The 22196-nt window shown below is 38.2% G+C and overlaps 1 protein-coding gene and 1 pseudogene across 14 annotated transcripts in view; both read right to left on the minus strand.

Moving 5' to 3' along the window:
* NRG4 (neuregulin 4) overlaps positions 1-22196 on the minus strand; it is a 122054-nt gene that overhangs the window by 32588 nt on the left and 67270 nt on the right. The gene's annotated exons all lie outside the window — the stretch shown is intronic.
* On the minus strand, positions 12232-12339 carry LOC123575062 (U4 spliceosomal RNA; annotated as a pseudogene).

A 22196-nucleotide genomic window follows, 5' to 3' on the forward strand; every position in this document is an offset into this window, starting at 1 on the left:
CTTGGGCTGGTCTATCCTGGAAAGAGAAAGTCTAATATTGGCATACGTCAAATTTGGCTTCCACTTGACACTCTGTGTCAATCAAAGTTCAATTTGCAACTTACGAAAAATGGAAAAAAATAAATAAAAAATAAAACTATTAGACGTGTTCAATAAAACAACACGGGCTTGGATCCCTTTAATAAGTCAGCCGGGCGCGGTGGCTCACGCCAGTAATTCCAGCAACATGGGAGGCCAAGGTGGGCAGATCACAGGGTCAGGAGTTCAAGACCAGCCTGGCCAAAATGGTGAAACTCCATCTCTACTAAAAATACAAAAATTTGCCAGGTGTGGTGGCAGGTGCCTGTAATCCCAGCTACTCAGGAGGCTGAGGCAGGGAATTGCTTGAATCCGCGAGGTGGAAGTTGCAGTGAGCTGAGATCATGCCACTGCACTCCAGCCTGGAGACAAAGCGAGATTCCGTCTCAAAAAAAAAAAAAAAAATCCACAGCCATATAACAACACACAAATGTAGCCAAAATCCTATGAAACCCCTACCAGATTTTTATAGGCCAAGAAACAGTGACAGAAGACGACTAGCTTCTGACTTTTGCATCTTTTATTAGCTAGTGCTATAAATGTAACTTTATTAAAGCCTTTATTAGATTCTTAATATGTAGAGATATTTAGCTAACATTCAATCTCACAACATTTTTGTTGTTTAACATCACATTTATATGACATTAGCACCATTAAAAACTGATAATTATTAGTACGTCAAATGTATTAGTAAATTTAAGTCCAGTTATGAAACAAAATCTTAGATTTTTTTTTTTTTTTTGAGATGGAGTCTCGCTTTTGTCGCTCAGGCTGGAGTGCAATGGTGCAATCTCAGCTCACTGCAACCTCCGCCTCTCGGGTTCAAGCAATTCTCCTGCCTCAGCCTCCTGAGTATCTGGGATTACAGGGCTGCGCCACCACGCTCAGCTAATTTTTGTATTTTTAGTAGAGATGGGGTTTTACCATGTTGGCCAGGCTGGCCTCAAACTCCTGACCTCAAGTGATTCGCCTGCCTCGGCCTCCCAAAGTGCTGGCATTAGAGGTGTGAGCCATCATGCCTGGCTGCAAAATCTGATTCTTTTAAGATTGACTGTTACCCAGATAACTTATATGCTGAAATGAACTACATATTGTATCTAACGAACTACATATTGTATCTAAATGTACTACATGTTGGGTATAAATAAGTTTTCATAGAGAATAATCCATATTTGTCACTAGGAAGGATATTGTTTATAATTTCATTGTGAAGGACTATAATTTCTTAGCTTAAGTAAGTCACTGAAAATTGGCAACATTTTATTTACTAAAACTAGCTAAGGCACAGTGAATGAAGAAGCATGTTGAACAAATGGTGAGAGTAAGCAACAGTAGTGTAAACGCCTGACCCTCATTACTGAGTGTGTGCATTCGCTAGTCTTCTCCAATGGAGACTTTTTGGGGAAAACACCCATAGAATGCTGGTTGAGTCATGAAAGTACTGAGACAAAACTTTATAATTCGTTGATTTGCTTAATGTTGTCTTTTTTCTCCATATTAACAAAATATATGATTCAAGTCTTTACTCTCCTTACTTTGCTGGCCTCAAAAAATGATCAGGGAGGAAATCTAAAACTGACCTAAAAAATAAAGTCTAAGGCTGGGTGCAGTGGCTCACACCTGTAATCCCAGCACTTTGGGAGGCTGAGGTGGGCAGATCACATGAGGTCAGGAGTTCGAGACCATCCTGGCCAACATGGTGAAACCCCGTCTCTACTAAAAATACAAAAATTAGCTGGACATGGTGGTGGGTGCCTGTAATTCCAGCTACTCAGGAGGCTGAGGCAGGAGAATAATTTGAACCCGGGAGGTGGAAGTTGCAGTGAGCCAAGATTGTGCCACTGCACTCCAGCCTTGGCAACAGAGCAAGACTCCATCTCAGAAAAAAAAAGTCTAGTGCTGGGTACACTGGCGTGCAGCTGAGTGTGTAATCTCAGTTACATGGGAGGCTGAGGTGGGTAGTTGGCTTGAGGCCAGGAGTTTGAGACCAGCCTGGGCAACATAGCAAGATCCCTGTCTCAAAACAAACAAAAATAAGTAAATAAAAAGTCTATTATATTAAAAAATCAGAAGAAAAAGTAAAACTACAAACAAAAAGTACATATATGTTTTTCTTAGTTTATCATTTTATGATACATATAGACTTGTGTATACAAAGTATCTATACATAGAAATTGTTATGTGTCAATTTTTCCTTTCTTAAATTTTAAGTAATTTCAATAAACATAAAATTATGTTTAAATATTATAAATAATATGTTAATGGGCCTTTCCATTGTAGAAGTGTTTCACTGTTCATGTTTTGGTAAAACTTTAAGGGTTCAGGACCATAAACCAGGAACAGCTGGAAAGACTTACACTCTTAAATCACCAGACACTCAATTAAACCACAGTTCTCAACGGACAGTATTCATGCTGGCATCTTACCTTCCCAGGCTTCAGGTCTCAACAACCTTCTAATGCAGGGAAAATCTCATGCCCCAACTTGGAATAAGACAAAGAGAAGCCAGCATCAGTTCACTTCCTGACAAAAGAAGTTAAGTATTAGAGCTGGGCAAAAGTCACAGTTGTTACTCTGCATGGTATTCCTATGTAGAAAATGAACTCTTACTGATGACATAATGGAGTATTTGCCAGCTGCCTTCCAAAGAAAATAATGGATGATAAAGACAGTAATCAAAAGGATAACCAAAATTTGGAAGCAAATGCATAATTTGGTATAACTTCATTGTATAAGAAGGAAATGAAAAATCTTTAGAGTATACGTTGCCTTTCATTAGCCTTCAGCTTCTTTGAACAGCAATGAGCTAACCTGAGTTAGTTCTGAAAGGTAGTTTCTACTCTTGGATATGTGACACAAATCAGTAAGACAAACTCAGGTAAAGAAAAGTAGACCTCAGAGAGAAGGTAAGTATGTTCCCATAGTTTCATCACCATATCCTGCCATGTGTGCTTATTGTAAGCACAGTGATCTGGCAAAATGTGAGGGTTAAATAAAATTTATACTCTTTTTAAGTTTCATTCTAAGCATGGTGAGGTCAAGAAAGATGTATCAGTTGTTACTGCCAAGAACACTAATGAAGAATCTTTATCAGAAGTAAGGTTACTAAAATAAAAAGTGTTAACAAAATGCATAGCTAAACAGAAGAGTTGTTTCATGCATTTTAAACTGTTCTTTTATTATAAGCTTCAAGGCTGCTATTTCCATGCTTTAAGGTGTTTCTAAAGATCAATCTAATTCTTGATGTTTAAAAGCATATGGTATAGTGCCAAAAGTCAAAGTAAAGAGGACTTTGTTCTAATTAATATCGCAGAGACATTCTGAACTTTGTTCTTTGAACTACAACCTTCTACTAAATTTACAGATGAAAAGGCAGAAGTCTTATCTAATAAGGGTGCCAAGAGCCAGTCTATCTTAACCATTTGATCTTAAGAAAGCCTTAAAAATTTCTGGGATTAATAAAACAATTCATAAAATCCTGGCAACTCCTTTTGAAAACTGAGTTTAGTAAAACACATAGCAAGCTCCAGCAAAATTGCCGAGAGACCAAAATACAATTGAGACAACACGTCCAATGTAGAAGCACAATAAATGTTGGTTTTCAAATTATAAGTGAAACTCAACCTTAATCATTTTACTTTCATATAACTAGCGCTTCATATATTATATGTTTGTACTCTTAAACTGCTTCTCTTAAATAGATTTCAGTCTTTGTTTTATCACCTGACAAATTATAATTCCACCTGTTGAAGGCTGGGGCTGCTACTATTGTAGACAGGGGACAGAGCTGGGTCTCAGCCTAGGCAGCAGGGACGGTCCCAGGTCTGAGCCTGTGACTGTATGGGCAGGTATTGGTTGGGAATGACCCTCAGGGAGGGCCCTGGTGAAACCAGACCTTACCAAGTCACTCTGGATAATTATTCCAATGGTAATTCTTTACCAAGTTAAACCTCCTCCCATCACAGAGTTTCACCTCCACACTGTGCAATGTTTGGCTCTGAAGTGATCCTCTGGATGGGTCACAAGATGCATGGAGGAAAGTGAGACAGCAAGAAAAGGCCTCATCTAGCTCGGGATGCAGGGATAGGTGAAGACAAACTGCCTGCCCCCATGCTTGCTCTGAGAATCTCGTAAGTTCCAGCTGAAATGTTAAAAGATTAGGCCTGGCTGACCTTGTGTCTAAGTTGGCCAAGAAGTCAAGGATTGCTTCCTGGATTGTTCTCTAAAGAAAGACTGAAGCAGACAACAGAAAAAGATGACCAGGTGTCCTGTCAAATGCACCTTTCTGGGTTATCTGATTCTATAAGTACCTGCGATTTTCACTGTCTTCGAGCTATTTTACAACTCTGTAAATTGTAGAAAATTTATGCTAATGCAAATGAATTTTGTCCAGTATAATACAACAGATTGCCCTGTGGATACCGACTAGTTTCATATCTATTTGTAAATTCATTTCAACATGTCTGATTACCTGTACATATATGTGTGGTTTGAATTCTCCTTTAAGCCAGTTTTTACATCTATTGGTTCCCTCATTAATCAGTTCCTTATTAACTGTAAAAACAATAAGGGTTTTAGTTTTTATAGTTTGACCATCTCATGATCTTTGTAGAAGGTGATATAGATCTATCCCTATTGGGTGGGAGATGACAGAGAATCTGGTTATACTTTTAAAAAAATTGTCTATTTTCTTTTAGCTCAAATCAATTAAATATGTTATGCCCACTGGGAAGGAGAATACCTCTTTGATTTTGGGCCAGAGAGATTTTGTGTTTCTGTGTTTACTCTTGACTTGTGCCAAACTTGTACACATGAAGCTGTAAGCTCTGTCTCTATGGGTCCAAAATTCAGAAAGGCCTATCCCTCTCATTATGTGAGGTATAATATCCTATCTACAGAGGATATTATTAATTACAGTATAATGTCTCTTAAATTCAAGGAGCTCTGTTCTTATTGACTTATAGAGATAAATAAGTTCTTATGTAATTTGAATATTCTTAAAATTCCCAGAAAAAGGAAATTGGACTTCTAATGCTTTAAATGTGCTAAACTCAAATTCTTCTCACCAAAACTAAGAAATATTTTTTAAAAATCTAAGTTCATAATAACAGTAAAATTATGAACAGTGCCACAATAAACATATGTGTGCCTGTGTCTTTATAGTAGCATGATTTATAATCCTTTGAGTATATACCCAGTAATGGGATTGCTGGGTCAAATGGTATTTCTAGTTCTAGATTCTTGAGGAATCCCCACACTGTCTTCCACAATGGTTGAACTAATTTACACTCCCACCAATAGTGTAAAAGCATTCCTATTTCTCCACATCTTCTCCAGTATCTGTTGTTTCCTGACTTTTTAATGATTGTCATTCTAACTGGTGTGAGATGGTATCTCATTGTGGTTTTGATTTGCATTTCTCTAATGACCAGTGATGATGAGCCTTTTTTCAAGTTTGTTGGCCAAATAAATGTCTTCTTTTGAGAAGTGTCTGTTCATATCCTTTGCCCACTTTTTGATGGGGCTGTTGGTTTTTTTCTTGTAAATTTGTTTAAGTTCTTTGTGGATTCTGTATGTTAGCCCTTTGTCAGATGGATAGATTGCAAAAATTTTCTCCCATTCTGTAGGTTGCCTGTTCACTCTGATGATAGTTTCTTTTGCTGTGCAGAAGTTCTTTAGTTTAATTGATCCCATTTGTCAATTTTGGCTTTTGTTGCCATTGCTTTTGATGTTTTAGTCATGAAGTCTTTGCCCAAGCCTACATCCTGAATGGTATTGCCTAGGTTTTCTTCTAGCATTTTTAAGGTTTTAGGTCTTACAATTTTAAGTCTTTAATCCATCTTGAGTTAATTTTTGTATAAGGTGTAAGGAAGGGGTCCCGTTTCAGTTTTCTGCATATGGCTATCCAGTTTTCCCAACATGATTTATGAAGTAGAGAATCCTTTCCCCATTGTTTGTTTTTTGTCAGGTCTGCCAAAGATCAGATGGTGGTAGATGTGTGGTATAATTTCTCAGGCCTCTGTTCTGTTCCATTTGTTTATGTATTTGTTTTGGTACCAGTATCATGCTGTTTTGGTTACTGTAGCCTTGTAGTATAGTTTGAAGTCAGGTAGCGTGATGCCTTCAGCTTTGTTCTTCTTGCCCAGGACTGTCTTGGCTATACAGGCTCTTTTTTGTTTCCATATGAAATTTAAAGTAGTTTTTTCTAATTATGTGAAGAAAGTCAATGGTAGCTTGATGGGGATAGCATTGAATCTCTAAATTACTTTGGGCAGTATAGCCACTTTCAAGATATTGATTCTCCTATCCATGAGCATGGAATGTTCTTCCATTTGTTTGTGTCCTTATTTCCTTGAGCAGTGGTTTGTAGTTCTCCTTGAAGAGGTCCTTCATATCCCTTGTAAGTCTTATTCCTAGGTATTTTATTTTCTTAGTAGCAGTTGTGAATGGGAGTTCACTCATGATCTGGCTCTCTGTTATTGGTGTATAGGAATGCTTGTGATTTTGCACACTGATTTTGTATCCTGAGACTTTGCTGAAGTTGCTTTTCAGCTTAAGGAGATTTTGGGTTGAGATGACAGGGTTTTCTAAATATACAATCATGTCATATGCAAACAGAAACAATTTGACTTCCTCTCTTCCTATTTGAATACGCTTTATTTCTTTCTCTTGCCTGATTTCCCTGGCCAGAACTTCCAATACTATGTTGAGTAGGAGTGGTGAGAGAGGGTATCCTTGTCTTGTGCCGGTTTTCAAAGGGAATGCTTCCAGCTTTTTCCCATCCAGTATGATATTGCCTGTGGGTTTGTCATAAATAGCTCTTACTATTTTGAGATATGTTCCATCAATACCTAGTTTATTAAGAGTTTTTAGCATGAAGGGGTGGTGAATTTTATTGAAGGCCTTTTCTGCATCTATTGAGATAATCATGTGGTTTTTGTCATTTGTTCTGTTTATGTGGTGGATTATGTGTATTGATTTGCATATGTTAAACCAGCCTTGCATCCCAGGGATGAAGCTGACTTGATCGTGGTGGATAAGCTTTTTGATGTGCTGCTGGATTCAGTTTGCTAGTATTTTATTGAGGATTTTCATATCAATGTTCATCAGGGATACTGGCCTGAAATTTTCTTTTTTTGTTGTGTCTCTGCCAGGTTTTGGTATCAGGATGATGCTGGCCTCATAAAATGAGTTAAGGAGGAGTACCTCTTTTTCTATTGTTTGGAATAGTTTCAGAAGGAATGGTACCAGGTCCTTTTGGTACCTCTGGTAGAATTCGGCTGTGAATTCATCTGGTCCTGGGCTTTTTTTGCTTGGTAGGCTATTAATTACTGCCTCAATTTCAGAACTTGTTATTGGTCTATTCAGGGATTCGACTTCTTCCTGATTTAGTCTTGGGAGGGGGTATGTGTCCAGGAATTTATCCATTTCTTCTAGATTTTCTAGTTCATATTTGTAGAGGTGTTTATAGTATTCTCCGATGGTACGTTGTATTTCTGTGGGATCAGTGGTGATATCCTCTTTAGCATTTTTATTGTGTCTATTTGATTCTTCTCTCCTTTCTTCTTTATTAGTCTGGCTAGTGGTCTGTTTTGTTAATCTTTTCAAAAAGCCAGCTCCCGGATTCACTGAGTTTTTGAAGGATTTTTCGTGTCTCTATCTCTTTCCGTTTTGCTCTGATCTTAGTTATTTCTTGTCTTCTGCTAGCTTTTGAATGTGTTTGCTCTTGCTTCCCTAGTTCTTTTAATTGTGATGTTAGGGTGTCGATTTTAGATCTTTCATGCTTTCTTCTGTGTGCATTTAGTGCTATAAATTTCCCTCTAAACACTGTTTTAGCTGTGTCCCAGAGATTCTGGTACGTTGTGTCTTTGTTCTCATTGGTTTCAAAGAACTTCATTATTTCTGCCTTAATTTGTTATCTGCCCAGTAGTCATTCAGGATCAGATTGTTCAGTTTCCATGTAGTTGTGTGGCTTTGAGTGAGTTTCTTATTCCTGAGTTCTAATTTGGTTGCAGTGTGGTCTGAGAGACTGTTATAATTTCCGTTCTTTTGCATTTGCTGAGGAGTGTTTTATTTCCAATTATGTGGTCAATTCTAGAATAAGTGCGATGTGGTGCTGAGAAGAATGTATATTCTTTTGCTTTGGGATGAAGAGTTATGTAGATGTCTATTAGGTCTGCTTGGTCCAGAGCTTAGTTCAAGTTCTGAATATCCTTGTTACTTTTCTGTCTCATTGATCTAATATTGACAGTAGGGTGTTAAAGTCTCCCACTATTATTATGTGGGAGTCTAAGTCTTTTTGTATGTCTCTAAGAACTTGCTTTATGAATCTGAGTGCTCCTCTATTGGGTGCATACATATTTAGGATAGTTGGCTCTTCTTGTTGCATTGATTCGTTTACCATTATATAATACCCTTCCTTGTCTCTTTTGATCTTTGTTGGTTTAAAGTCTCTTTTATTAGAGACTAAGATTGTAACCCCTTCCCTTTTTTTCTTTCCATTTGCTTGGCAAATATTCCTCTATCCCTTTATTTTGAGCCTACGTGTGTCTTTGCATGTGAGATGGGTCTCCTGAATACAGCACACCAATGAGTCTTGACTCTATCCAATTTGCCAGTCTGTGTCTTTTAATTGGGGCATTTAGCCCATTTACATTGGAGGCTAATATTGCTATGTGTGAATTTGATCCTGTCATCATGATGCTAGCTGGTTATTTTGCCTGTTAATTGATGCAGTTTCTTCATAGTGTCAATGGTCTTTACAATCTGGTATGTTTTTGCAGTGGCTGGTACCAATTTTTCCTTTCCATGTTTAGTGCTTCCTTCAGGAGCTCTTGTAAGGCAGGCCTGGTGGTGACAAAATCTCTCAGCATTTGCTTGTCTGTAAAGGATTTTATTTCTCCTTTGCTTATGAAGCTTAGTTTGGCTGGATATGAAATTCTGGGTTGAAAATTCTTTTCTTTAAGAATGTTGAATATTGGCCCCCACTCTCTTCTGGCTTGTAGGGTTTCTGCAGAGAGATCTGCTGTTAGTCTGATGGGCTTCCCTTTGTGGGTAGGTAACCCGACCTTTCTCTCTGGCTGCCCTTGACATTCTTTCCTTCATTTCAGCCTTGGTGAATCTGATGATTATATGTCTTGGGGTTGCTCTTCTTGAGGAGTATCTTTGTGGTGTTCTCTGTATTTCCTGAGTTTGAATGTTGGCCTGTCTTGCTAGGTTGGGGAAGGCCTCCTGGATAATATTCTGAAGAGTGTTTTCCAGTTTGGTTCCATTCTCCCTGTCACTTTCAGATACACCAATCAAACATATGTTTGGTCTTTTCACATAGTCCCATACTTCGTTCCTTTTCATTTTTTTTCTCTAATCTTGTCTTCATGCTTTATTTAATCAATTGATCTTCAATCTCTGATATCCTTTCTTCCACTTGAATGATTCAGCTGTTGACACTTGTGTATACTTCACGAAGTTCTCGTGCTGTGTTTTTCAGTTCCATCAGGTCGTTTATGTTCTTCTCTACACTGGTTCCTCTAGTTAGCAATTCCTCTAACCTTTTTTCAAGGTTCTTAGCTTCCTTGTATTGTGTTAGAATATGCTCATTTAGCTGGAAGGAGTTTGCTATTACCCACCTTCTGAAGCCTAATTCTGTCAATTTGTCAAACTCATTCCCCATCCAGTTTTGTTCCCTTGCTGGCGAGGAGTTGTGATCCTTTGGAGGAGAAGAGAAGTTCTGGTTTTTGGAATTTTCAGCCTTTTGGCACCGGTTTTTCCTCATCTTCATGGATTTATCTACCTTTGATCTTTGATGCTGGTGACCTTTGGGTGGGGTTTTTTTTGTGGACAGCCTTTTTGCTGATGCTATTCCTTTCTGTTAGTTTTCCTTCTAACAGTCAGGCCCCTCTGCTGCAGGTCTGCTGGAGTTTGCTGAAGGTCCACTCCAGACCCTGTTTGCCTGGGTATTGCCAGCAGAGGCTGCAGAACAGCAAAGATTGCTGCCTGTTCCTTCCTCTGGAAGCTTCACTCCAGAAGGGCACCTGCCAGATGCCAGCTGGAGCTCTCCTGTATGAGGTGAGAGAACACCTGTTGACCCCTGCTAGGAGGTGTCTCCCAGTCAGGAGGCATGGAGGTCAGGGAGGTCAGGGACCCACTTGAGGAGGCAGTCTGTCCCTTAGCAGAGCTCGAGCACTGTGCTAGGAGATCTCCTGCTCTCTTCAGAGCCACCAGGCAGGAACGTTCAAGTCTGTTGAAGCTGTGCCCACAGCCGCTCCTTCCCCCAGGTACTCTGTCCCAGGGAGATGGGAGTTTTATCTGTAAGTCCCTGACTGGGGCTGCTGCCTTTCTTTCAGAAATGCCCTGCCCAGAGAGGAGGAATCTAGAGAGGCAGTTTGGCTACAGCAGCTTTGTAGCACTGTGGTGGGCTCTGCCCTGTCCAAACTTCCCAGCAGTTTTGTTTACACTATGAGGGGAAAACTGCCTACTGAAGCCTCCAGGTGCCCCTCCCCGCCACCAAGCTCAAGCATTCCAGGTCAACTTCAGACTGCTGTGCTGGCAGTAAGAATTTCCAGCCAGTGGATCTTAGCTTGCTGGGCTCTGTGGGGGTAGAATCCACTGAGCTAGACCACTTGGCTCCCTGGCTTCAGCCCCCTTTCCAGGGGAGTGAACGGTTCTCTCAGTGGTGTTCCAGGCGCCACTGGGGTATGAAAAACTCCTGCAGCTAGCTCGGTGTCTGCCCAAATGGCCACCCAGTTTTGTGCTTGAAATCCAGGGCCCTAGTGGTGCAGGCACCCGAGGGAATCTCCTGGTCTGCAGGTTGCGAAGACGGTGGGAAAAGCATAGTATCTACACCGGAATGCACCATTCCTCACAGTCCCTCAGGGCTTCCCTTGGTTAGGGGAGGGAATTCCCCGACCCCTTGTGCTTCCCGGGTAAGGTGACGCCCCACGCTACTTCAGCTCACCCTCTGTGGGCTGCACCATCTAATCAGTCCCAATGAGATGAGCTGGATACCTCAGTTGGAAATGCAGAAATCACCTGCATTGATCTCCCTGGGAGCTGCAGGCCAGAGCTGTTCCTATTTGGCCATCTTATCACTTCTTTCTTTTGGGAACATTCCCAATCTTCTCTTCTAGCTTTTCTTTTTTTTCTTTCTTTCTTTTTTTTTTTTTTTTTTTTTTGAGATAGAGTCTCACTCTGTTGCTCAGGCTGGAGTGCAGTGACGTGATCTCGGCTTACTACAACCTCTGCCTCCCACGTTCAAGCGATTCTCCTGCCTCAGCCTCCCAAGTAGCTGGGAATACAGGTGCCTGCCACCACACCTGGCTAATTTTTGTATTTTCAGTAGAGACGGGATTTCATCATGTTGACCATCTGGTCTCCAACTCCTGACCTCAAGTGATCTGCCCACCTCAGCCTCCCAAAGTGCTGGGATTACAGACATGAGCTACCGTGCCCAGCCTCTTCTAGCTATTTTGAAATACACAATAAATCTAACAGTATTTTTGTACCCATTCACTAACCTCTCTTCATTTCCCCCACATCCACCCACTACCCTTCCCAGCCTCTGGTAACCATATTCAATTCTCTGCCTCCCGGAGATCAGTATTTTTTGGCTTTTGCATATCAGTGAGAGCATGCAGTATTTGTCTTCTCATGCCTAGATTATTTCCCTTAACATAATGACCTATGGCTCCATTCATGTTGTTGTACATGATGGGACTTCTATTTTTTATGGCTGAATAATATTCTATTGTGTATATACCTACATTTTCTTTATCCATTCGCCTGTTGATGGACACTTAGGTTAATTATGTATTTTGGCTATCGTGAATAGTACTGCAATAAACATGGGAGTGCAGACAACCCTTTGATGTACTTTTTTATTTTTGGGGATATATACCCAGCAGCAGGATTGCTGGATCATATGGTAGATAGAGGAACCTCCATACTGTTTTTCATAGTGGCTCTACTAGTTTACATTCCCAATAGTGTACTACCATTCCCCTTTCTCTATATTCTCACCAGTATCTGTTACTTTTTCTTTTTGGTAATAGCTGTGTTAACTGGGGTGAGATGATATCTTATTGTAGTTTTGATTTACATTTCCCTTATGGTTAGTGATGTTGAACATTTTTTTCATCTGTTGGCCATTTATATATGTTCTTTTAAGAAATGTCTATTCAGATTATATGGCCATTTTTTTTCAATTAGCAATAATTGCACCTCAGATAAACCTCATTGGCTACAATACTGCCACTGCATAAAGCTATATGTCCATTTTTTTCATCAGATTATTTGGGCTTTTTTTTTTCTGCAGAATTGTTGGAGTTCCTTATACATTCTCATTACTAATTCCTTGTGAGATGGATCACTTGCAAACATTTTGTCCCATTCTGTAGGTTGTATCTTCACTCTGTTGACTATTCCTTTGCTGAGCAGAAGCTTTCTAGCCTGACGTAATCCCATTTATCTATGTTTGCTTTTGTTGCCTGTGCTTTTGAGGTCTTACTAAAAAAAACCTTTGCCCAGATCAGTGTCCTGAAGCATTTCCCCGTATGCATTCTAATAGTTTCATAGTTTCAGGTTTTACATTTAAGTCTTTAAAATCCATTTTTGTGTATGGTGTATAGACAGTTAATAGCATTTGCCTGTGGTTATATCAGCAAAACTCATTGTACTATTCTTTTATCTCCAAATTGAGTGAATTTTGACCTCTCTTTTTCTGTAGTTGGGCTGTTTTAATGACATTTATTTGAACATATGGGTTTTGAAGAGAAGCACACAAACAAGATAATTTTATCTTGGTGCCTCTTTAATTATTATTTGTCAAGGTCAAAATAGCTAAACTTAGAATCTGGTTTAAAAGTTTACATTTTATTGAAAAGGTTACATTTCCTGCTTTAATCATAACTGAACTGCGTAAGACCAGTAAAATGCTGACCCCAAAAAAGTTGTAAACAATGATCATTCATTGGTTACCCAACTATGATACAATTTATTTTCTGGATATTATATTAAGAGCTTAACTTGAATAAGAAGTCAAACTGAATATACTGTATTTTAATGTTTAGTTTTTGTATGTCAAAGTAAATTTACTAAATTATGCTTTCATAACATAAATTTCTTGACTCCTATATATGCCCATTCTCAATTAATTTAATTAATTCTTATTAAAACAAGACAAATTACAAAGAGTTCATCTGAAACTGTACTGCAAATGGTAACTTAAGCTTCTTTGTTAGCTTTTATATCCTACAGCCACCACATGGGAGACTTTCAGAATTATTTTATTGGTAAGTCAACTAACTTACCATGTTTTCTTGAAAGATGTTTGTGGCTGTATATAAAGTATCTAAATATTACCTAACTTTTATTGACTGTTTTTACTATTTTTCACCTGATAAGCTTTTAGCATGTTCAAAATACATATATGAGAAAGAATTTGGCTTAAAAAGGTCTACAACCTAGAATTGAACAAGAACCATGTTCAGTAGTAAAAAAGTTCATTTCAGAATAAAAATAAATGGAAAAGAAAGCATGTCAAGGAATTTTACAAAGCACACAAGAAACTTTCAGCTTTTCCAAAATGTCTGGACTCCAGAGATAGGGAAAACAAAAATGGAGATTAGTGAAAGCAGAAATAATGTGGGTGGGTTTAAAAATACTGGGAAAATTCAAAATGAATACATTTTTTTCTCTGAGGATTTTTTTTTTTAACTGATGTTAGTTTGTACAGGTTGAGTATCCCTAATCCAAAAGTCTAAAATCTGAAATACTTCTGATCTCAAGCATTTAGGATAAAGGATACTCAACCTGTATAATCAAATACAGTAAACCAGCAGAAAGTATAAGGAAGAATACACTCAGTATGAATGTCAGGCGTAATCTAGGGTATCTCCAAGCCAAAAGGTAAAGTATTTCAAAGTTTTCTTTGGCATCCTTTCACCTCACTTTTCAATTTTCTGTTGCCACATAGCATCCAGAGCCCAGAGTCCCAAAGGTACTTAGGACACCCTAGTGCAGAGATATCAAGGCAAGGTCTCATGTTCCAGATCACTCTTTGCCTCCTACATCCCCCAGAGACTTCACTCAGTTCTAATAAATTCATTTCTACTATTAAGTATTACTCACTAACATTCATTAGTCCTGTAAGAAAAAAAAAAAAATGGCAAAGGTGGGGGGAAAGAGATTTTTTAGAGTGATAAAATAATTCCAAGGTAAATAGAAAGAAGGAATTAATAAAGTAAAGGAAGAAATAAATGAGTTAGAAACAGAAAAAGAGAATGAAACCAAAATACATAAATCCAAGAGCTGGTTCTCAGTAAAATGAAATGAAATGAACTTGAGAGAAAGCACAGTTGGTGAACTGCAGATGGCCACAAATTCTTTGTCACTCCTCTCACTGAGTGCTGGGGTCTATTTCCCCTCGCTTTGAATCTGAGTGGCACTATGACTTACTTTGACAAGGAGAATGTGGTAGATGATGCTTCATAATTCTTAAAGTTAGGCATTAACAGATCAACAGCTTCCACTGTCGTCTATTAGAATACTCCCTTTTTGTCTCCACGTATGAAGTCTGACTATCCTCTGGGGAGAGAGACCTGAATCTACTTTAAATGTTTCAGATCCTGCCAAACACCCAGCTGAACACAGCTCCTGAGTAACCCTTGCCAATACCACGTGGAGAACAACCACCCAGCATCACCTGCTTGAATTCCCAAGAATTCTGAGTAAATTATAATATGGTTGCTATTTTAAGCCACTGAGTTTCGGGGTAGTATGTTACACAGAAACAGATAATCCTGGAAGTAAGGTTCCTAGAAGTAAGGTGTTTGTGTAACTAAAAACTGAAAAATTTGTGGCACTGGATTTTCGACCAAGCAGTAGGTGGAGGCCTGAGGGGCAGTAAGGAAACTGCTAGTAGCGGCTGCAAGTACAATGAGGAGATTGCTATTGAAGGCTGAATGCAGCCCTATGAGTGACCCAAGATGATACCACATGGAGTGGAACTGCCTAGGTGAGACCAGCCCAAATACCTGTTCCATAGGATTATGAACAAATCGAATGGTTGTTTTTGAAGCTACTGATTTTTAGGGTTGTTTTTTATGCAAAATAGATAACCAAACTACAAGCATAAGCGAAGATATGCCAGAGGAAATTTAACCACAGAAATGGATAATATGTTTTTAAATCAGAAAAGAGGCTATTTTGATAAATTCTTTACCAATAAACTTGAAAACCTGGATGAACTGGATAATTCTGCTTTTTTAAAAATATAATTTACAAAAAAAAAAAATCACCCCCAAAGAAACAGAAAGTCTAATACAGACTGATTTACAGAGAAGAAAATTCAAATAGATCATTCTCCATAAAACAAATTTAGGAATTATTGCTAAGAAAACCTAGATCCAGACAGCTTCATAGAGAATTCTACCAGACTTTAAACATTAGATAATTCTAATGCTAAACCGTTCTAAAACTTAGACAAAGGAGAAAAATATTCAAACTCCTTCAATGAAATAAGGATATTATTGATCCCAAAACCTAACAAAGATTGTACCAATAAGAAAACCATAGGTCATTCTCATGAATATCAACACAAAAACCCTCAGTAAAATACAGTAAGAATCAGCAGAGCATAAAAGAATAGTAAGTGGGTCGTACTCCAGGAATACAAGAATGATTCAAAATCAGGACTAATAATACAATTCATCATGTAGATACAGTTAAAGAAAAAAAAAAACATGATCATGTCCTTAGACTCTAAAAAAGCATTTGATAAAATTCAATGACCATTCTTGATTTAAAACAATAAGTGGAATGTGAGAGGTTCCACTTCTGGGTATGACTTGCTAAGATGCTATAGAATGACCACCACTTCTAGCTCCCTGCAGAAAACTATAAAGACTTGGACAAGATATGAAAAACAATGATCTGAAGGTCCAGGAGAGTGAAGATATAAAGACAGATTCTGGAGGGGAGGTCATGCTATATTTGGAGGAAGTACAAGTAAATTCCTGTTTCTGCAGCTTTTAGCCTGGGGCTAAGCCACCTAGTGAGTACAGCAGCTATGGGGGCCTTGCATGGAAGAACTCTTTCTGATCTGAGGAACTAGGAAAAAGAAGCTATGAAGCCATGAATGCTGAAAGAAGAGGAGAATCCTGGGCAAGCATGAGTCAAAGAAGGGATCCCCAAGCTCAAGCTGTCTCCCCACATATCTAACGGAAACCTGAACCAGGGAGGATCAGACAAATTTACAACAGACCACCTAAAAACAAAACATCTGAACAGACTGGACCTTCTACATAAGAAAACATGTTTGCAGTAGAAGCCCAGCCAAAAAAATTGCTTACTAAACAAAGGAAACCATGCTTATCAGAAAAATAATAGCATTTAGAATATCCATAATCTAATATTCATAATGTACAGAAACAATCCAAAATCACCAAGTATACAAAGAACCAAAAAATTAAATGTTCTCAAGAGAAAAGAAAATAAATTGAGTCCAAACCCAAGACGAACCAGATATTGGAACTAACGAACAAGAATCAAGCCACTAATACAACTATCCTCAATGAAGCGAAACATATTTACAATGCATAAAAAGTTTTAGCAGAGAAATGGTAAGTCTCAGCAGAGATACAGAAACAAATAAAAACACTGAGATCTGAAAACTAAAGAAAACCCTCTATAGAATGGAAATATAGTTACTTCCATAGCATGATAAAATATGTCTATCCCAGCCAAAAATTAGCATCAGATTTCCTGGAAAAAGTAAAGACATTCCCACCAAAGTTAAAAAACAATAAAAAGTAAAAAACACTCACTGCTACCCCTATTATTTAATATCGTACTGAAGGTCCTAACTACAATTATAGAAGATACAGAAATAAAAGGCACAGCCATTAGAAAGAGATAAGTAAAACTATTACTATTTATAGATTATATGATTATAAATCTTGAAAACCCAAAGGAATCAAATGAAAAACTCCTACAAATAGTAACATAACTCAATAAGATAGCAGGGGGAAATTAACATAAAGAAATCACTAGCTTTCTTATATACAGACAATAATTAGAAGATAGGCAGAAAAAGCCCCAGTCACAACACAAACAAAATGATGAAATAACTAAGAATAAATTTAAGAAATATGTAAAACCTATATGAGGGAAATTCTAAAACATATTCTAGGCTAAATAGATTCAACTTAATAAACATATAAATTCTAAATTAATTTATGAATATAAATGTTACACTAATATGTATATGAGGAAAGCTTTAAAACACATTCTAGGTGAAATAGATTCAATCGTATAAACATATAAATCCTAAGTTAATTTATGAATATAAATGTTACCCCAATACCTAAAAACAAAAATGATAAAAGTTCCTGAAAAAAATACAGGGCAGGAGAGCGATGAATAGGCAGAGCACAGAGGATTTTTAGGACAGTGAAAATACCTGGTATGACAGTATAATGGTGGCTACACGTCATTACATTTGTACAAACCCATAGAATGTACAACACCATGGGTGAACCCTGAACTATGGACTTTGGTGATTATGATATGTTGTTGCAGGTTCCTCAGTGGTAACGAATATAGGATTCTTGTTGGCGGTGTTGATAACTGGGGAGGCCTTGCATGTGTCAGGGTAGGGGGTATATGGGAAATCTCTGTACCTTCCTCTTAATTTTGCTGTGAACCTAAAATTGCCCTTAAAAAGGGGTCTTTTTACTTAGAACCAACCCAAATGTCCATCAATGAGAGACTGAATTAAGAAAATGTGGCACATGTACACCATGGAATACTACACAACCACAAAAAAGAATTAGTTCATGTCCTTTGCAGGGACATGGATGAAGCTGGAAACCATCATTCTCAGCAAACTAACACAGGAACAGAAAACCAAACACTGCATATTCTCACTTATAAGTGGGAGCTGAACAATAAGAACACATGGACACAGGGATGGGAACATCACACACTGGGGCCTGTTGGGAGGCAGGGGGCTAGGGGAGGGATAGCATTAGGAGAAATACCTAACATAGATGATGGGTTGATGGGTGCAGCAAACCACCATGGCACGTGTATACCTATGTAACAAACCTGCACATTCTGCACATGTATCCCAGAACTTAAAGTATAATAAAAAATTGTTTTAAAAAATTGGCAAATAATTTTTTTTTTTAAAAAAAGCATTTTGTTTTTTGTTTTTGTTTTTGTTTTCTTTTGAGACAGAGTTTTGCTCTGTCACCCAGGCTGGAATGCAGTGTTGCAATCTTGATTCACTGCAACTTCCACCTGCCAGGTTCAAGTGATTCTTGTGCCTCAGCCTCCCATGTAGCTGTGACTATAGGCACACACCACCATGCCAGGCTAATTTTTGTATTTTTAGTAGAGACTGGGTTTCACCATGTTGGCCAGGCTGGTCTCGAACTTCTGACTTCAAGTGGTCTGCCCGCCTCAGCCTCCCAAAGTGCTGGGATTACAGGCATGAGCCACTGTACCAGGCCAAAAAAGTCTTTAATTAAACAAAAAGGAAAAAAATAAGGGTAAATTCCATTATAACTCCCAGGAAGACTCAATGGACTCAACACGTAGTTGTATCCACAGTAATGATTTATTACAGCCAGAAGATACAAAGCAAAAACTATAAAGGGAAAAGATATGTGGGATGAAGTTTGAAGGAAATGAGGCTTCCAAGCTTCCAAGACTTCCCTCCTAGTGGAGTCACACAGAACAAGCCTAATTCCTCTAGTAATGAATTGTGACAACACAAGTGAAGTGTTATCTACTAGGGAAGCTCATCAGAGACTCAGTGTCCAAGATTTTTCATGGAAACTGTTCATACATGTATCTTCTGTCTCGCATATACCAAAATTCCAGACTCCCAAAAGGAAAGCAGGTATTCAGCATAAACCACAACACTTATACAGTTTAGGCATATGGAGACATCCTTATCATTTAGGACAAGTTTCATTTAAGTATAGAGAACTGTATGCCAGCTAAGTTTCTAAACACCAGCAAGGGCCAGCTTCGCAAGGAGGCCTTTCTAAGGATAGCAGTCTAAGACCTGCTGTGTCAACTCTATTCTCCATATCTTGAATATAAAAAATCAAATTATAAGTCAACATCAAAAACCCACAAAAGACTGATAAAGTATGGAAAAATAAAAAATAAAACTTAATTATGGCCAAAATTAATCAAGAACAAAATCATAAGACAAGTGACAAACTAGAAGAGAATGTTTGCAACTCATATCTCAATCAAAAAGATAATATAACTTTTAATAGTATCTTTATTATATAAAAAATTTCTACAATGGCTACTATAAGAATACAACTTAACAGAACAACTAGGGAAAAACTGTTGACAGAAAAGGAAACACATATGGCGCAACCTCACCTATCAAAAGATTGAATTAAAGTAACACTGAGATACCATTTCTCATCTATCAGATTGGTAAGAACCCAAAGTTAGACCACATACGCTGCTATCAGCTTGGTAAAAACCCCAAATCAGATAATGCTCTCATCTATCAGATTGGTAAAAACCCAAAGTTAGACAACATACTCTGCTAAGAAATGACGCACTTTCATATATAGTTGGTAGGAATTCACATTCCTACCCGGGACAATTTGGCAATGTCTACCAAAATTAATATGCATATACCCTTTGACCCAGCCAAATTCTTGGGATTCACTTGCACCCTAAAAAATGACATACATATAAGGTTATTAATTGTTGTATTTGCATTAGCAAAAGATAAGTAACAACCCAAATGTCTATCAGTAGGGTTAAATACAGCCTATTATCTGCATAAAATACTATGTAGCTATAGTGAAGTACTCTGTGGATTGACATGAAATGATCTCCAAAATATATTCTGAAGAGAAAAAGCAAGGTAGAAAACAGTGTAAAAACTGACAGAATATAAGATTTCAAGTTGGTATTGGCTTATATATGCACAAATATATGTTAGAAGGGGGTGGAAATAATTTTTACTATAAACCTTTTATTATGACTTGATTTTTGGACCATATAAATTTATTATCAATTTTTAAAAAAATTGTAATTAGATGAGATATGCATATTATCATTTTTTGTGTGTCCCAAGTCTTTCATTTCTTTGCCAGACAATGGTAACTATCTCAGAGGCAAAAATCAGATTAAGGATATGGCCTTCCCAAACTAAGCCTAGTTTCAGATGGGCTTAAATAGCCCCGGCATTAAGTTGAAAGGGAAGGGATGAACAAATAAGAGAATATTAATGTAAAAGATCTAAATCTAAGTTTAAAAACTATTTATTTTTGATACTTAGCTGTGTTGCTTATATATGGAACTGAGTAGAAATAGGGAGCTCTCTAGATGCTAGAATGTTTTTGAGTGAATTGCATTACCAAAGAAACCAAAAGCCTGGCCTGCAAATCCTGTTCAAATCCTAAAGCAATCCCTAGGCCCCCAGATCACAACAGCAGGAAGTGAGCTATGAAAGCTTTGTGGTCTCCAAGAAAGACATACGTTTCAATCACTAACTCAGATGTGGCCTTGGAGAAAAATGATTAAGGATGACAGAGCCAGGAATCATGGAGGTAACGGAGTAAAAAGCTGCTCCCAAAGGAGCTGCCAGAATGGCTAACTAAGGGATTTAATTCACTTCAGAGCAAGGCGTTTTCACAATTTTTGTCAAGGAAAATATGATAATTGCTATGAAGCAGTAACTTATTTCATGTTTTTCTGACTTGATTAGAATTATTCCATTTTAATTTTACCATTATATACTAGCATTACAGACTTGAATGTTGAAATCATAACTCCAATGTGATGATATTATGAAGAGGGGCCTTTCGGGGGTAATTAGGGTCATGAGGGTCAAGATGAGATCAGTGCCCTTATAAGAGACAGGAGAGACTTGCTTCCTCTCTCCCTCTCTCTGCCATGCAAGTATATAGCAAGAAGGTGTCCATCTGCAGACCAGAAAGAGGGCCCTCCCCACAAACCGAATCAGCCAGCACCTTGGCCTTGGATTTCCCATCCTCCAGAAGTTGGAGAAGTTTCTGATGTTTAAGCCATCCTGTCTATGGTATTTTGTTGTAGTAGTCCAAACTGATTAAGGCACATGGGGTGATGGGGGTCGCTAGTAACTTTTAGTGAAATCTAAGCCTGCTGGAGAAAACGATAAATTACCCAGAGATTCTGGACTTCAAATTGGATGGGAATTTAGGTGAGAAGAATCTGAATACATATTTGGATGGTCTGGGGGGAAAAGATGTTATTCTGTTTCCCAAAATAAATTTTCCCTTTCTACTAAGCAATGGGATCTACTGGAAATTGTTGCCCCAGAATACAGATAACCACTGCCATGTGAATATGACACTGCAGAGTCTGACACACATACCACCTCTTGCCAATTATAAGTGCTGTTCAAAGAACACTCTCAGACCTGTTGCCAGCAAGGAGCTTTTAGGCTCACCTTACTCAGGTTCACAACAATCCCATTAATGTTATCAAGGTGCTGACATCTGTGACATTCAAACACTATCTAGATGCTTCAGTAATCAAAAGCAGGAAGGTACATATGAATTTTCAATATACACTGTGGATGCCATCTAGGAAGCATGTTTCAAGAGCCATGACAATATAGACAGGTGTTCTAACATTCTCAAAGTGTTTCCACTACCAAGAAGATTCAGACACTTGACATTTACCTGGACATTATCCTGGATATCAAAGTAGCTCAGAATGTGAACCAAGCTTTGTAATAATTTGTGAAGACTGAGAAGCTAGTTGGGAGAAGTTCTGTAGTTACAGAACTTGTGTCAGAGGATGCTGACCTCAAAGAGGCTGACTGTTATACAACTCTTTTTTTCTTTTTTTTTTTTTGAGACAGAGTCTCACTCTGTCACCCAGGCTGGAGTGCAGTGGTGCGATCTCAGCTCACTGCAACCTCCACCTCCCGGGTTCAAGCGATTCTCCTGCTTCAGCCTCCCAAGTAGCTGGGACTACAGGCATGCACCACCATGCTCTGATAATTTTTTAGTAGAGATAGGGTTTCGCCATTTTGGTCAGGCTGGTCTCGAACTCCTGACCTCAAATGATCTATCTGTCCACTTCAGCCTCCC

The sequence above is a fragment of the Macaca fascicularis genome, chromosome 7 (genome assembly GCF_037993035.2).
Source record: "Macaca fascicularis isolate 582-1 chromosome 7, T2T-MFA8v1.1".
NCBI classification, from domain to species: domain Eukaryota; kingdom Metazoa; phylum Chordata; class Mammalia; order Primates; family Cercopithecidae; genus Macaca; species Macaca fascicularis.